Source organism: Symsagittifera roscoffensis, chromosome 8, assembly GCF_963678635.1.
Source record: "Symsagittifera roscoffensis chromosome 8, txSymRosc1.1, whole genome shotgun sequence".
Taxonomy (NCBI): domain Eukaryota; kingdom Metazoa; phylum Xenacoelomorpha; order Acoela; family Convolutidae; genus Symsagittifera; species Symsagittifera roscoffensis.
The window spans coordinates 50700762-50708583 of record NC_087069.1 but is presented as its reverse complement, the minus strand read 5'-3'; positions in this window follow the sequence as shown (position 1 = coordinate 50708583).

Genomic DNA, 7822 nt, shown 5'->3' with positions numbered 1-7822 from the left:
AGAAAATGACAAATCTTCTTTATTATATTCATTAGGCAAATTGCGAAAAATCAAACTCGGCTGTTCTAATTCTTATTTATAGATTTTTGGCCTTGGCATCAAAATTGAGTTCAAATCAAATTTTTGATATGTACAAACGTATTATATCATTGCTTCATTGAGCTTCAAGAAAACCAAGAAATCGATAATACAGCGGTGTTTATTATACGTTTGCAGAAATCTTTTTTATCTACATTAGTTAAAACTTTATGAAAATTCATCTCCTCGAAAAGTTTCATAGCGAGCCTAAAAATTTCTCTTGATCACCAGTCAGAACTTTTTCTTATTTTTTAAATTTTTATTATATCTCTCCTAAGCGTTTTAATGCTTATTAAAGTCCGGTAGAATTTCATCCATTTTTTGAAAGTTCATGCGAATATTTTGTATTGCATATAAAAAGAAAATTAGTTTAACTGTTTGCTCAGGGACACTTTGAGTGTTCGGGTTTTTAGCCTAGCGCAGCACCGCTCGGTGTTGAAATCTCTAAGTTACTCAAAAAAATCAAGAACTAATTGGATGTCAAGGCTACCTTTGTAGCTCATAATGATAGTCTCCCAACTTTCTTTTGATCGAGGCATGCATCCACCCAATCTGTTCTCGCAATCACACAGGGTGATTTTTCGGCTTTATTTTTGTCACTCATGTGTGGCAGTAAAAGGTATGCAAAATTAGGTTTCCAATTCTGGTTTCTTCTTTCGCCAGAAAGGTTACTCGTGAGAACAGTGAGAATAATGATTGTTGACTCTTGAGTCGAGATTTTTCACCTAATTTGAAGCAAGATTTGAGCGGTTTGAGCGGTTTTTTTAGACGATTCCGCGCAAAATCTTGCTTCTTCCGCTCGAAAACCGTTTAAATTTTAAGACCTTATGGGCTTTTTTTAGATAAACCGCTCAAAAACCGCTCAAACCGTTCATTATGAAGCTAGATTTTGAGCGCAATAGTAAAAAAGACCGTTCAAACCACTCAAATCTTGCATCAAATTAGGTGAAAAGTCTCGACTCAGGAGTCAACATCAATCATTATTCTCACTCTTCGTAAGATGTGGTCACACCAATTTGATGTGTGAACAGAGTCTTTTTCGAAATGTTTGGTCCAAGTTCAGCCTGAAGCGGTCGGTTTTTCAACTTTGCCAAAGTAAAACAACCAAGAAAACAGTGTAGACCGAAAGCAAAGAAAGACTCAAATGCGGCTCCAGATGCGTTTCTGAGTCACGGCTATGGAGGCCTCTTAGAATGCATTTTCAATTCGATCCAGTCTCCTCGACAGTCATTAGCATGGATACTTTTGTGAGGGCTGTAGATTCCCTCAAAACAATTTCATCATTAAATGACAGTGCAAAAATTGATCTCAGCTGAAGATGGTCAATTTTTGTTCCTGGCCGACCAAGTGTATCGACACTAACTATTTAACAACGCAGATCAAGCACAAGTTACTCTTCTCCATGATTTTGCTTTGCTTGAACTTGAATTCATTTATGTGATAATTGAAATTTTGTGAAAAGAAATATAATTTCGTTTACATTTCAATGGCACCAAGGACATACAAAAAGCTGTTCAGCTTGTCCAGGCATGCCCTGAAAAACTTTTACAAAACCTTCACAATGATGAAACTATCAGACCAGGCTACTGTATTTTGGGCAAAAATCTTCGCCCATTCGCGCTCTGAAAGCCCTGTTCTTTCTATTTAATCACTGGGCCATCCAGAAAGCTAATCAAGCCTACGTACAGCACTGAGTGCCCGTTATTGGTGACTTTTCGTAACTGAACTGGAATCGATCTTTCTTATTCGGTTCAAACTGAAAGATCACTTCCCGAACTTTCTTAAAATTAGCTGGTGAAACATGACCTTTAGTCTTTGGTTCGAGCAACTTTGTGCGGGTGATTTACCATATATGTTTGACCTGAAATACTACTGGAACTATCACTCAAATCTCATTAATTCACTCCTTATTAATCAACCGTTTGTCGCTGTAATAACCTTGATATGTTATGGGCGGAGATGCCCAATCACGAGTGAGAAGTCAGGAGTCAAGATTGACTGTTGTTCAAACGAGTAAGAAAAACTGAGATTTGCAGTGGAGCTATGACAGTGAAAAAAAAAACAACTCGAATAATACAACTGATCAGATAGAGAACTGCGAGAATAGAAGCAGGCCAACACTACTTGGAGATAGACGATTGATCAGATAGAGAAGTGCAATGATAGAATCAGGGCAACACAATTAGTAGAGATAGACAAATCTGACGAAAAAAGCAGGACAGGGCAACACAACTTCCAGAGATAGACAACTCTGACGATATGGGCAGGGAAACACAACAAGAAGAGAAGACAAACAAAAGCTAGACGAAGGGGGCTTTGAGTGAGCACAGCAGTGGAAGAAGCACTACACGAAGATTGATACTAAAAGAAAACTGAAACAAATGATAAATTACGTGTTTTATTTGTAAACGTTGCTGATTTAAATTTTAGATTTTGCGGAAGGATAAATCGTTCGTAGGCTAAAGCTCGAATCTGACACAAAATCAATCCAAAGAAAACATTGCTTTAATAAAGAAAAGAAACTGATACCCCACGATATAAAGACGAACATCTATTTCTATATTGCTTATGTATATATATGTATATATATAAATATATATATATTTATATATATATATATATATATATATATATATATATATATATATTACCAGTATGAAATTTGCGGAGGGGCTTAGCTTTGCTAATTTGCCGATGTGTTATTTGGTACGTTAGATTCCGAATCAGCTTTAGGTAACCAAAAGGTTTGCATAGTTTTATAAGCGGGCGATATTGATCTTCATAAAACATGATTTTGATGTAAGAGGAATCGGATACATTGAATTTCCCCCAGGGCAATACTTAGCTTTTTGAACTTTGATTGGAGCCTAGTCTTTGTTTAAGCCTTAAGTGAGAAATAAAAACTTAGATGAGGAAAGAACTGTCGAAAACCGATAGGATAATATTTTTGGAAAAAGAAGAGGATTTTTTCTTTTTTGAAGAGCAATTCGAGGCACGAATTTTTTAATGAAATTAAACAAGATTTTGGATGAGACATTTAATCATAGAAAATTTATTCCAAGCTTAAGACCGAATGCGAGCAGTGATCAAAAACAAGCTGCAATAGATAAAGGAAAAAAATTGAGAAAAAGGATATTCATACCTGGTACGAACTTTTGAAGGCTTTAGATAAAAAATCGTTTTTTTAAGACCTTACAAAGGCAATGGTAGCAAAGCTTGGGGTATTTTACGTAAAGCTTCAAGAGTTATGAAAGACCCAGGCTGCAAAAACTTATCTCCGAACTCACAACTATGAAAAAGAATAGCAATGTAACAGTGATAAAATATTTGACTAGGGCACAGGAGATTCAGTATAACTTAGATTAAAAGAATAAAAGAGTGAGTGAAAAAATGTTAAAGTCAATTACTTTCAAAGGGCTTCCAAAACAATTTGAAACTTTTTCTACTATAGCCAAGTTTAGTAGAGATGAGAAAAACTTAGATGAGTTGAAAAACGAATTAGCGAAATTTGATAGCGAAAGACAAGTCATTGAAAAGGAGCATACTTTTAATAGCGAGTATAGAGATTGTTTCAACTGTCATAAAATAGGGCAAGTGTAGAAACACTGCAAAGAAAACATAGGCAGCAGACGAGGTAGTGAAGAAAAAGCACGAAAAATTCAGTGATATGAGTGCAAGGCGTTTGGACATATTGCAAACTATTGTCCAGCGAAGAATATGTTCATTTGTAAACGATAACAACACAACGTAGCAGCTGAAACAGAGGCTTATTTTAATTATCTGAGTGGAGTGTCTCCAGGCGAGGACTCAGTCGTAGACTCTGGAGCGACCAGTAATATAATTAAAGATCGAGAAATGTTTGTTAGTTTAGATGAGAACTTCATTGGATCGGTTAGAAATGCAAAATTCTCTGAGGCAAAACTCTTAGGGAAAGGTGAACTTAGATTCAGAGCAAAAAATGAAAAAGGCGAGGTTACGATTATTGAGCTGAAGGATTTTTTGTACGTTCCTGAAAAATCAAGAAATTTGCCAATTTTATCAAAAATGAAAAAAGCAGGAGCAGAAGTTGTTTTTGGTATGAGGGTCGTTTGCTTGTCAGGGAAATGGTTCAGTTTACCCATTACGAGAGAAAAATGGTCTTTTTAATGGGACATTTTTTTGTCGCTAAAGACGAGTGTTATGTAGCTAGAACATTGAAGGGTGGGTCATTATAACTACAAAGACTTAAGTCATTTAGAGCAACATGTTGAAGGCATGAAAATAAGTGATGTTAAAATTGAGAGTTGTGAAAATTGTGAGTTGAAAATAGCAAAAATGAAGCCAGCTCCGAAAGATTGATACACCAGGGCAACCCGGACACTAGCTATTGTTCGCACAGACATTTTAGGTCCTATCGACCCGATAGCAGAGGATGGACATAAATATGCTATAGGTTTTCTGGACAGTTTTTCTTGATAGCAAAAAATTTGTTTCAGGAAGACAAAAGAAATGTTGGAGGGTTCACAGCAGACATAGGAGTCCCTCAGACTTTAGTTTTAGATGGCGCAGGAGAGTACATTGGTCAAGATTTTGGGCGAGTTTGTAGGAAACAGAAAAAAAGACTGGAAACATCGGCTCCTTATAACCCTCAAGAAAACGGAAAGATAGAAAAGATGTGGGGACCAATTGGCCCAATGGCTCGCTGCATGATTTTTGATGCGAATTTATTGAAAAAATTTTGGCCTTATGCTCTTAAAATCGCTACCAATCTCAAAAACGTTTCTTTTTATTCTGATTTAGGCAAAACAACCTACGAGTGTAAGTATGGAGAAATACTCAACTTTATTTTGTGAAAACTTTTGGATATGTAGCGTATAATTTTGTGAAAAACAGATATGCAAAAAACTAGACAAAAATTCTAAATTGAGAATTTTCTTGTGGACATAAAGGAAAAGAAAGAAGCATATCTGATAGGAGTTGAGGATGTAGGAAAACTCAAAATGCAAAAGCCTAGAAACGTTAGTTTTGACAAATCTAAGTTCTATTTTGAGAAAAAAATAGAAAGTGACCAAGGAGAAAAATTGGGTGATCTAGTATTTTTGGAGAAGTTTTCAAAAACAGACCAAAAGATGCTGAAGAAGCTTTAGCAGAACCTAACTAGCATGAAACAATGAAAAAAGCATCGATCTATTAGAGAAAAACCAAGTTCGGGAGCTAGTTAGAAATAGAGGAGAAAAGCCTATAGGTAACAGGTGGCATTTTGTTTTGAAGTGCGGATCTAATGGTGGAATTTTTTAGGTTTAAGGCTAGGTTTAAGGCTAGGTTTATTGCTAAAGGCTTTAGCCAAGTTGAGCGAGGCAATTTTCACAGCACGTATTCGCCTACAACCAAGATGACGATCATAAGAAAATTCCTGAGCTTAGCAGTTCAAAATAGGTATGAGTTGAGACAGTCAGACATTAAAACGGCATACTTGAATGCCAAACTAAATGAAGATATTTTTATGAAGCAACCTGAAGTGTTCGAGAAGTTTGATGAAGAAGCAAAACTTGTAGTTCGTCTTCTGAAAAAAGTCTTTATGGACTAAAGCAGTCCGGTAGAAACTGGCATAGGACTCTAAAAGGCTATCTTGAGGTTATAGGCTTTGAAAAATCAGTTTTTGATGAGTGCTTGTTTATTAGGAGGATTAAGAGAGAGATAGAAGGTTTAATTTGCTTGTGGGTTGATGATATAGTGTTTTATGGAGCGGACAAAAATTTCTGTAGCTGGTTTGAAAACAAAATCTGTAAAAAAAATGAAGTAAGCGCGATTAGTGATCTTTAATAGTTTTTAAGAATGAAACTGATTACTCAGGAAATGAATTCAAGATAATTCAGCAGAAATGTGTTGAAAAATTGTTATCAAGATTTAAGATGACCGAAGCAAAACCGATAACAACCCCTCTTGTTGAAAACAAAAAACTGGCACAAGAAGATTGTCCTTTAGAAGGTAGCATAGAACAAAAAAATATATGAAAAAAGGTGACTATCGAGGACTTGTTGGTTGTCTAAATTACTTAGCTTTATCAAGTAAACCCGACATTTACTTTGGAGGAAACCCTTTTAGTTCTTTTATGAAAAACACAGGTGAAAAGCATTGGAAAACCGGAAAAAATTGTCTAAGATATCTGCTAGGAACAACAAAAATTTCACCTTTAGTATAAAGGAGGGATAAGGCGTTGAATCGTGTTAGCTATTCGGATGCGGACTGGGCTCGAAATGCAGACAAAATGAAAAGTACCTCAGGATATTGTTTTAAGCTCAGTGACATTTCAAGTGTAATAAGTTGGTCTAGCAGACTTCAGCGTTGTGTATCAACTTCAACAGCCAAAGCAGAACACAATGCTGTGGTCGAAACAGTAAAGAAAGGAATTCTTTTACAGGGCATACTTAGCGACTTAGGCATAAAGTGTAATAGGCCTTTGGAAGTTTTCGTAAACAACCAAGCTTGTATTGCCCTTAGTAAACATTCAATGAATCACGGAAAGACGAAACATTTTGCCATAAAACTACACTTCCTTCGAGAGTTAGTTGAACAGAAGAAGGCGACAGTAACCTTTTTTACCAACAGCAAACATGCCTGCAGACGCTTTGAAGAAAAATTTGAGAAAAAGCTAAACATCATTTTTCCGAGATATTCTACTAGGAACCACCTAATTTGAAAGGCAGGGTATTGGTGGCTTTTCGTAACTGAACTGGAATTGATCTATCTTATTTGGTTCAAACTGAAAGATCACTTCCCGAATTTTGTTAAAATTAGCTGGTGAAACATGACCTTTAGTCTTTGGTTCGAGCAACTTTGTGCGGGTGATTTACCATATTTATTTGATCTGAATTACTAGTGGAACTATTACTCAAATCTTATTAATTCACTCCTTTATAATCAGCCGGTTGTCGCTGTAAAAACCTTGATAACAGTAGGTTGTTATCACCGGTCTGGGAAAGCAAACGATTAATTACACAGATAATGAGTTCTCCGAGCTACATCCTAAGTCCAAAACGATGAGTTTGCATTGTCAATTACACATCGTTGAGCTATGGTATGGCTGCAGAAATATTCTGTAAATCTGCTCGAGATTAAGGGATGTTTTATCTTCGCCTTGCGCCAATAGATCCACATATTTGCGCAGTCTCTGGAATACTGAGAGGTCGTCGTTAGTCATAGTGGTCAAAGTCAAACAGACATCGATGCTAAACGTTTTAACCGCCCTACTGAAAAAAAATGCTGGTCACAGGTCGAGTATCTCTCTATAAATAGCAAAAAAAAATGCTCAGAGATAGTTGATGGATATGCTTAACTCATCCAGAGTTCTTCCAGTCTAGAGCACTTTTTCTTTCAGAGGTGAACAAGTTCTCAAAATATGTTTTTCACTAAAAGGACTCAAGCGTCCAAGCGTTCCTAGAGTTGTGTTTGCCTTCAGATTTTCCTTGTCGTGATCTTCCGAGAAAAATTCATGACTAAAATCGTTTGCTTTAGGCCCAAACTTGTCCACTGTAATTTGAATCTCGTCGGCTTTTTTCAACAGTTCCTGCAAGAACTTCCAGATCTTGACGATCTTCAGGGGTGCCTATTTTTTGGCTGAGTTCCCTCTATATCCTTCTTTGAAGTAAAAAAGGGCCATTGATCCTTGTCACTGGCATGTCAGCAGAACGTCGCCTCTAGAAACTCCCTTGCTTCGAATGCATTTAAAAGTTCGTTTTCCTCTTTTTGGTCTAGAACCTTCATG